General features: G+C 59.8%; 2 non-coding genes across 2 annotated transcripts; both read right to left on the bottom strand.

The window, feature by feature from the left end:
• Positions 1–680: 680 nt before the first annotated feature.
• Positions 681–833, bottom strand: LOC142792668 (5.8S ribosomal RNA). The gene has a single exon (XR_012891114.1). It is a non-coding gene; the product is annotated as a 5.8S ribosomal RNA (ribosomal RNA).
• A 1,719-nt stretch (positions 834–2,552) lies between these two features.
• On the bottom strand, positions 2,553–4,368 carry LOC142792664 (small subunit ribosomal RNA). Its single transcript, XR_012891110.1, has one exon. It is a non-coding gene; the product is annotated as a small subunit ribosomal RNA (ribosomal RNA).
• Between the last annotated feature and the right edge of the window lie 5,506 nt (positions 4,369–9,874).

Consider the following 9,874-nt stretch of genomic DNA (forward strand, 5'->3'; position numbering starts at 1 on the left):
CTACGACGAGAACGCCTTAAGCTTCGCCAACGTTTCGCCAACTCGTGCGGGAGACTTTTTCCGCTTCGCGGCAAGTCGTCGCGCCGTGCTCTCCGCATCAACCGCGTACGCAGCGAACCGCAAACGTCGGGCGCAGCCTCCTCACCTCCCTGCGCTTTGCGCGCGAACGTTCCCTGTTCGCGCGGCAAAGCCTGGAGGAGGCACGGCCCCGCAGCGTGTTCGAGCGCCCGGTCTACGGGACACCCTGCTTACTTCGAGGGCAACAAGCGCAACGCAAGGCTGCGATCTCGCGCACTTTGCGCACGGCTGGAGAAGCTTTGCTGGCCGGCTTTCGCTCCTCGTGTTTACCGTGCGTTAAAGTTGCGCGTCCGTGGCTCTCGCAGCTCTTGCGCGCCCGGTCGCAGAGAGGAGTACGCAACCTCGACCGCACTTTCCCTGCAGGCTTCCTTCCGACTCGAAGTCCTGCGGCGGTCTCAACGAGGTGCCACATCCTCAATGCAGTCGGTCGCCCCCGTTTCGGTTGGGCTCTGGCACGACGGTCGCCACCGTCTCGCCCTTGAGTGGCCGCTGTTGGCGCTCGCTGTGAGGTGTTCAGCGTGCTGTCCGTGTTGCCGACGCGGTCAAAACGAGTCGACGGCTCACGTTCCCTTGTGCGCCGAAGGCTCTCTTGATATGTGATCCGACCCTCAGACAGACGAAGCCAAGGGAAGACCCAAGGCCGCAATGTGCGTTCAAAGAATCAGTGCTCAGTGTGTCCTGCAATTCACACCAAGTCTCGCAGCTGGCTGCGTTCTTCATCGACCCGAGAACCGAGTGATCCACCGCTTAGAGTCGTGAAAAAGTGTTTGTTCAATTCCGTACAGTCAAAACCAAACGTTTCTGGCACTCGGCCAAACAGTGGCCAAGAAGGGCGCTTTTCAGCGCACGCTTGGACTCCAAAACTCTGCCGCGCCTTTTTCGGCTGCCGCAAATCGAGCAAACGGTGTGTTTCGGACGGCGTTTCGCTTCCGCTACTTGCGAGTGCTTTCGTGGTCCACCCCTCTATAAATACTCGGGAGGCGTCGAAGCCGGTTCTCCAAGCCGGACCCGTAGGTATCGTTGTGTGCTCGCTCTCATTGGCCCGCCTAACCAGAAAATGCCTGCGGTACACCCATTTGGATAAGAGTGCACGCAGATGCGGGCCTCGACGGCTACACATTTCCTCGGGCGGCCGCCTCCCGGCCTCCGTGGAGCGCGGGATGCACGGTCCCATCGACAAGCCTCTCCCGTTTTTACCGTGGCGTCGCGGTTCACCACGGCGGGCGGGTCGGTCTCCTCCGCATAAAAAGGGGGACCCCCGCTTTTTGTTCCACGAAATCGCACAAGCTTTTTTCGCATCCACGGTTTGCCACCGCACACCAAAATGCCGATCCGGCTGCCTACTTTAGCCAACAGGTGGAGCCAGGCGCGCCGTACTTGCGCGGCACTTCCCACGTCCACCGAAGTCGGTGCCAAGGACCACTTTCGGCGCCGGAGCCGCGTACGAGCCTACTCGAGGCGGAAGAACGAAGCCAGCAAGGGCCTGGCCGCAAGTGCGTTCAATTGTCGGGACGTCCAAGTCCCTCGTTCTTCCGTGCTTCCTCTTTCGGCAAGTCGTTGCGGCACCTTCCCAAAGCGCGCAGACCCGCTAATCGCGACGAGCGCGACGTGGCCGTGCCGCCTTTCCCTCGGCAGCAAGCAAAACGCCTGGCAACGTCGACGCTCCCCTAACCGCGATCTCGCACCGTGTTTCGTGTGGCGAATTCAAAAGCCGGCCGGCGCTGCTGCAACCATTACGGTCGGTACGCATACGCCGCGGAGGGCGGGACGGTCATCGGAGCGTGCGGTTCCTCCATCGAGTACTGCGCACCTCGGCCGTCGCATCGCCGTGCCATGACCGGCCGCGCGTCAACGCGAACCGGTGCCAGCGAGATCCCTCGCCTGCAAGAACCGACCGGCAGCCTCCGTCACCCGAGGACGCGGAGGCGCTTGCCGCGGACGGCGGGACGGTATGCACTGGTGCACAGCGGACCCGTCACATCGCCAGTTCCTTGACCGACCGCCGACGCTTGTGCCGTTCCTCTCGTACTTGGCAGTCGCCGCGCGATTGTCGGGTCTCGTTCTTGCACGCTCGAACGGTCGGGAGGGCACTCGGCTGGCGTTTCGGGAACGCGCAGCCTCGCCTTCTACCGACGTAACCACGACTCGCCGTTCGCGCTCCGCCGCTCCTGTTTACAGTACTAGGCGGTCCCGCAGCGGTCGGGTCGCGCATTTCGAGCGCTTCGAGCCACGGTGCAGTGGCGGGTCGAAAGCCGACCTATGAGTGCGTTGCGCCGTTTGTACCCGCGTCCGCCACCTGGCCGACCGTCCAAGGTCGCGGTGTTGGCGTCCGCTGGGCGCAACAATTTGTCACGGGGTGCCGCTCCACATTCAGGCAGCCCCGTGGGGAAAAGCCGACCCCGCGTCCAAACGGGGTCAGCGGCAGAAAGTGTCGGGCGCAGACGCAGCTGAGGCGCTCACCCTTCACAATCCGTTAATGATCCTTCCGCAGGTTCACCTACGGAAACCTTGTTACGACTTTTACTTCCTCTAAATGATCAAGTTTGGTCATCTTTCCAACAGACCGGCGCAACCGAAAGGCCGCGCCGGACATCGGTCCGAAGACCTCACTAAATCATTCAATCGGTAGTAGCGACGGGCGGTGTGTACAAAGGGCAGGGACGTAATCAACGCGAGCTTATGACTCGCGCTTACTGGGAATTCCTCGTTCAAGGGGAACAATTGCAAGCCCCTATCCCAATCACGAAAGAAGTTCCACGGGTTACCCAGTCTTTTCAGACAGGGATAAAGACACGCTGCTTCCTTCAGTGTAGCGCGCGTGCGGCCCCGGACATCTAAGGGCATCACAGACCTGTTATTGCTCTGTTTCGTGCGGCTAGGAGCCGCTTGTCCCTCTAAGAAGGTTGTAAGGTGCTGGGAACCCCGCACCTATTTAATAGGCTAGAGTCTCGTTCGTTATCGGAATTAACCAGACAAATCGCTCCACCAACTAAGAACGGCCATGCACCACCATCCACCGAATCAAGAAAGAGCTCTCAATCTGTCAATCCTCCCAGTGTCCGGGCCGGGTAAGTTTTCCCGTGTTGAGTCAAATTAAGCCGCAGGCTCCACTCCTGGTGGTGCCCTTCCGTCAATTCCTTTAAGTTTCAGCTTTGCAACCATACTTCCCCCGGAACCCAAATACTTTGGTTTCCCGGAAGCTGCCCGCCGAGTCATTTGAGTAACTCAGGCGGATCGCTGGTTGGCATCGTTTATGGTCAGAACTAGGGCGGTATCTGATCGCCTTCGAACCTCTGACTTTCGTTCTTGATCAATGAAAACATTCTTGGCAAATGCTTTCGCAGTAGTTCGTCTTGCGACGGTCCAAGAATTTCACCTCTAGCGCCGCAATACGAATGCCCCCGTCCGTCCCTCTTAATCATTACCTCGTATTCCAAAAACCAACAGAACAGAAACGAGGTCTTGTTCTATTATTCCATGCAAGTTTATTCAGGCGACTCGCCTGCGTTGAGCACTCTAATTTTTTCAAAGTAAAAGCACCGGCCATCTCGAGGCACACAATGAAGTGCACCAAGAAAGAACCGGCATGATGTTCAGTCCGAGCCCGTCGCATCGGGTAGATGCACTACTCGTCTGGAACTGAGATCCAACTACGAGCTTTTTAACCGCAGCAGCTTTAGTATACGCTATTGGAGCTGGAATTACCGCGGCTGCTGGCACCAGACTTGCCCTCCAATTGATCCTCGTTAAAGGATTTAGAGTGTACTCATTTCAATTACGGGGCCTCAAAAGAGTCCCGTATTGTTATTTTTCGTCACTACCTCCCCGTGCCGGGAGTGGGTAATTTGCGCGCCTGCTGCCTTCCTTGGATGTGGTAGCCGTTTCTCAGGCTCCCTCTCCGGAATCGAACCCTGATTCTCCGTTACCCGTAACAACCATGGTAAGCAAGTAACCTACCATCGAAAGTTGATAAGGCAGACACTTGAAAGAAACGTCGCCGGCTCGTGGCCATGCGATCAGCACAAAGTTATCCAGAGTCACCACACAATACGGGCCGAAACCCGATCGATCTTGGTCTAATAAAAGCACCCGTTACCCAAAGGGCTCCAGGCTCACTGCATGTATTAGCTCTAGAATTGCCACAGTTATCCAAGTAGGAAGAAACGATCTAAGGAACCATAACTGATTTAATGAGCCATTCGCGGTTTCGCCTTATTTCGGCATGTACTTAGACATGCATGGCTTAATCTTTGAGACAAGCATATGATTACTGGCAGGATCAACCAGGTAATCGTTCGACTGCGCGTCCGTCCTCGCCCTCGGCGGGCCGGACGCAGTCTGTGTGCGGCGGAGGCCACCTTCAGGCGCCCCAACACGCTTATTTTGCACTCCGAGATGACGGCGTTCGAGCTCGCTACGGCACAACCTTCCCGAAAGACGAGTGGGAGCCGTGCGGCAAGAAGCACGTTCATGCTCGCTCTTTTTCGTTGCATCGACTCGGTCGCGCCGTGCGGGTTGCCCAAGCCCGCTGCACTGTCGGTGGACCGGCCGGAACTAGCAACGGAGCCGAGACTGCAAAGCCGCCAGACGACGGGTCACGCCCGCGTCTTCGGCGCTTTCGCATCTGAATCGCCCGAGGACGACACGGAACACACCTCGATATCGTGGTAAAACGGCACCGTCCGACAACCAGCCCCTAACGCATCAAGCGGATGAGGCTGCAGACGACTGCCGTGGATTCCCCTGGAGCAGACCCGAGGACACGCTTGACGAGGCCGAAGCCCGCCGCATATCAGACACCCGGTCGCTTTCGCGTACGCCGCTCACGAGAACCCCCACATAATAGCAGCGATAAGTACCCAGACCTCCTTGGGCCCTAATACGAGCGTACTCGAGAAAATTTCACCGCGGGTGTGCCCCGAAACGTGTGGCATGTTGAGCGTGCCACAAGTCTACGTCGCTCTCAAACCCGCCGAGGTCGTAGAATTTGCGACCCTACTCACGAAATTCCCACCGAGGATACGGCCGCAAACGTACCGCACCTTGGGTAGGCCACGAGTTTGTGCAACACTACGCTGACGGCACAGCACCGAGGTCGTGCGCGCACGCACGGGAAAATTCCGCCGCGGTTTCTGCCGAAAACGTGAGGCACCACGACTCTCCGCAAGTTCGCGTCGACTGCGAAAGACCGAAGTCGTGAACGACGTGTCCGCTACTCGCCGCCGACACGCTGGACACCAAACGTACAACGACTCGACGGCGTCGTAGAGGCCCACGACGCGGTTTTCCTTAACGACGTCTCGGCGTGGCACCGACAGGTTAGAACGGCCGACCAACGTTCCCTGTCCGCCGTTCGGCTCAGTCGAAGGGCTCGGCGACTTCGGCAACGCTGCGAAGCCGCACGGTGACGCACGCCATGTCCCCATTTTTTTTTTCTTTCTGCGTCTGCCGGGGTGCCCCTATAATAGCAGCGATAAGCACCCAGACCGCCGTGGGTCGCTCGCCCCGGCTGACGTGGTTTTTCGTACTCCTGCGGCGGTCGCCGTCAAGCACGTCCAAATACGCTACTTTCGTGGGCGCATTCACGCTCTTTCGCTTCGCCGGAGTGCCAGCACTCACTCTGCCAAAAACGGCGAACATCCGAGCGGCGGTTCCCACTTTTGCGTCGGCGTCGCAAACCCCGCCCCGGCAGACGAGGTTTGCCGTACTCGTGCGACGGTGGCCGGCGGGCACGTCGAAAGACGCCGATATCGTGCGCGAATTGGCGCACCTTGGCTTCACCGGAGTGCCGCCACTGACTCCTCCAAAAACGGCGAAGATCCGAGCGGCGCTTCCCACTTTCGCATCGGCGTCCCGAACTCCGCCCCGGCTGACGCGGTTTACCGTACTCGTGCGACGGTCGCCGGCGAGCACGTGGAAAGACGCCGATATCGTGCCCGAATCGGCTCCGTTCGGCTTCGCCGGAGTGCCAGCACTGGCTCGGCGAAAGACGACGAACATCCGAGCGACGGTTCTCACTATTGCGTACGCGTCGCAAACCCCGCCCCGGCAGACGCACTTTGCCGTACTCGTGCGACGGTCGCCGGCGAGCACGTAGAAAGACGCCGATATCGTGCCGGAATCGGCCCCGTTTGGCTTCGCCGGAGTGCCAGCACTCACTCGGCCACAAACGGCGAACATCCGAGCGGCGGTTCCCACTTAGCCGTCGGCGTCCCGAACTCCGCCCCGGCAGACGCGGTTGCCGAGCTCGTGCGACTAGCGACCGCGAAGCCGTCTCGCGACGCCGCTTTCGTGCGCGGCTCCCACTGCGACCTGGGTCACCCGAGGTCGACGAGCAAAAAAGAATGTCGAAAAAAATTTTTTTTTTTTTTTGCGTCTGCCGGGGTGCCCCTATAATAGCAGCGATAAGCACCCAGACCGCCATGGGTCGCTCGCCCCGGCTGACGTGGTTTTTCGTTTTCCTGCGGTGGTCGTCGTCAAGCACGTCCAAACACGCCACTTTCGTGGGCGCATTCGCGCTCTTTCGCTTCGCCGGAGTGCCAGCACTCACTCTGCCAAAAACGGCGAACATCCGAGCGGCGGTTCCCACTTTTGCGTCGGCGTCGCAAACCCCGCCCCGGCAGACGAGGTTTGCCGTACTCGTGCGACGGTGGCCGGCGGGCACGTCGAAAGACGCCGATATCGTGCGCGAATTGGCGCACCTTGGCTTCACCGGAGTGCCGCCACTGACTCCTCCAAAAACGGCGAAGATCCGAGCGGCGCTTCCCACTTTCGCATCGGCGTCCCGAACTCCGCCCCGGCTGACGCGGTTTACCGTACTCGTGCGACGGTCGCCGGCGAGCACGTGGAAAGACGCCGATATCGTGCCCGAATCGGCTCCGTTCGGCTTCGCCGGATTGCCAGCACTGGCTCGGCGAAAGACGACGAACATCCGAGCGACGGTTCTCACTATTGCGTACGCGTCGCAAACCCCGCCCCGGCAGACGCACTTTGCCGTACTCGTGCGACGGTCGCCGGCGAGCACGTAGAAAGACGCCGATATCGTGCCGGAATCGGCCCCGTTTGGCTTCGCCGGAGTGCCAGCACTCACTCGGCCACAAACGGCGAACATCCGAGCGGCGGTTCCCACTTAGCCGTCGGCGTCCCGAACTCCGCCCCGGCAGACGCGGTTGCCGAGCTCGTGCGACTAGCGACCGCGAAGCCGTCTCGCGACGCCGCTTTCGTGCGCGGCTCCCACTGCGACCTGGGTCACCCGAGGTCGACGAGCAAAAAAGAATGTCGAAAAAAATTTTTTTTTTTTTTTTGCGTCTGCCGGGGTGCCCCTATAATAGCAGCGATAAGCACCCAGACCGCCATGGGTCGCTCGCCCCGGCTGACGTGGTTTTTCGTTTTCCTGCGGTGGTCGTCGTCAAGCACGTCCAAACACGCCACTTTCGTGGGCGCATTCGCGCTCTTTCGCTTCGCCGGAGTGCCAGCACTCACTCTGCCAAAAACGGCGAACATCCTAGTGGCGGTTCCCACTTTTGCGTCGGCGTCGCCAACCCCGCCCCGGCATACGCGGTTTGCCGTACTCGTGCGGCGGTGGCCGGCGGGCACGTCGAAAGACACCGATATCGTGCGCGAGTCGATGCTTCTTGGTCTCGCAGGAGGGCCGCCACTCACTCCTGCAAAAACGGCGAAGATCCGAGCGGCGCTTCCCACTTTTTCGTCGGCGTCGCAAACCTCGCCCCGGCAGACGCGCTTTGCCGTACTCGTGCGACGGTCGCCGGCGAGCACGTCGAAATACGCCGATATCGTGCCCGAATCGGCCCCGTTTCGCTTCGCCGGAGTGCCAGCACTCGCTCGGCCAAAGACGACGAACATCCGAGCGACGGTTCCCACTATTGCGTACGCGTCGCGAACCCCGCCCCGGCAGACGCGGTTTGCCGTACTCGTGCGGCGGTGGCCGGCGGGCACGTCGAAAGACGCCGATATCGTGCACGAATTGGCGCTCCTTGGCTTCACCGGAGTGCCAGCACTCACTCGGCCAAAAACGGCGAACATCCGAGCAGCGGTACCCACTTAGCCGTCGGCATCCCGAACTCCGCGCCGGCTGACGCGGTTGCCGAGCTCGTGCGACTAGCGACCGCGAACGCGTCTCGCGACGCCGCTTTCGTGCGCGGCTCCCATTGCGACCTGGGTTACCCGAGCTCGACCAGCAAAAAAGAAGGTCGAAAATTTTTTTTTTTTTTTCTGCGTCTGCCGGGGTGCCCCTATAATAGCAGCGATAAGCACCCAGACCGCCGTGTGTCGCTCGCCCCGGCTGACGTGGTTTTTCGTACTCCTGCAGCGGTCGCCGTCACGCACGTCCAAATACGCCACTTTCGTGGGCGCATTCGCGCTCTTTCGCGTCGCCGGAGTGCCAGCACTCACTCTGCCAAAAACGGCCAACATCCGAGCGGCGGTTCCCACTTTTGCGTCGGCGTCGTAAACCCCGCCCCGGCAGACGCGGTTTGCCCTACTCGTGCGACGGTCGCCGGCGAGCGCGTCGAAAGACGCCGATATCGTGCGCTAATTGGCGCTCCCTGGCTTCTCCGGAGTGCCGCCACTCACTCCTCCAAAAACGGCGAAGATCCGAGCGGCGTTCTCCACTTTCGCATCGGCGTCCCGAACTCCGCCCGGGCTGACGCGGTTTACCGTACTCGTGCGACGGTCGCCGGCGGGCACGTCGAAAGACGCCGATATCGTGCCGTAATCGGCCCCGTTTGGCTTCGCCCGTGTGCCAGCACTCACTCGGCCAAAAACGGCGAACATCCGAGCAGCGTTTCCCACTTTCGCATCGGCGTCCCGAAGCCCGCCCCGGCAGACGCGGTTTGCCCTACTCGAGCGACGGTCGCCGGCGATCACGTCGAAAGGCGCCGAATTCGTGCACGAATCGATGCTTCTTGGTCTCGCAGGAGGGCCGCCACTCACTCCTGCAAAAACGGCGAAGATCCGAGTTGCGCTTCCCACTTTTTCGTCGGCGTCCCGAACTACGCCCCGGCTGACGCGGTTTACCGTACTCGTGCGACGGTCGCCGGCAGGCACTTCAAAATACGCCGATTTCGTGGGCGCATTCACGCTGTTTCGCTTCCCCGGAGTGCCAACACTCACTCTGCCGAAAGCGGCGATCATCCGAGCGGCGGTTCCCACTTTTGCGTCGGCTTCGCAAACGGCGCCCCGGCAGACGCGCTCGTGCGACGTACTCGTGCGACGGTCGCCGGCGAGCACGTCGAAAGACGCCGATATCGTGCTCGAATCGACCCCGTTTCGCTTCGCCGGAGTGCTGCCAGTCACGGCGCAGAAAACGGCGAACAAGTGTTTTTTTTTTTTTTTTCCTAGAATTTGTGTTATAGAAGGCACATTTGATATCGGACGATAATTTTCAACTTTATCACGCGCACCGATTTTCGTGTAGAGGTTTGCAAGTTTATGGGAATTTCTCCACTTGGAATAATGCGATTTAGTAGTACTACGAGAACTTCATGGATGTACTCAAGGGTACGGGGCAAGTCAGTTACGTCAACACCTGCAGATTTTTTACACTTCAAACTGAAAATTGTTGGTTGTGAGTCCTCGTGTGATATTAAAGGCCGATTCGCTAACACATAGAACAAAGAAAGAAAGGAAGAAAAAACGCCCGCGCTCGCTCAAGAAACCTGGGTTCGCAACAAGTGGCAACAACAAGCAACCGAGCGAGTGCGCCAAAACCCGTGGCGGCCGAACAAACGCGAAGTCCCAACCGCGTCAGCCGGGGCGGCACGGGACAGGAAAAATC

The sequence above is a fragment of the Rhipicephalus microplus genome, unplaced genomic scaffold (genome assembly GCF_043290135.1).
Source record: "Rhipicephalus microplus isolate Deutch F79 unplaced genomic scaffold, USDA_Rmic scaffold_231, whole genome shotgun sequence".
NCBI lineage: Eukaryota > Metazoa > Arthropoda > Arachnida > Ixodida > Ixodidae > Rhipicephalus > Rhipicephalus microplus.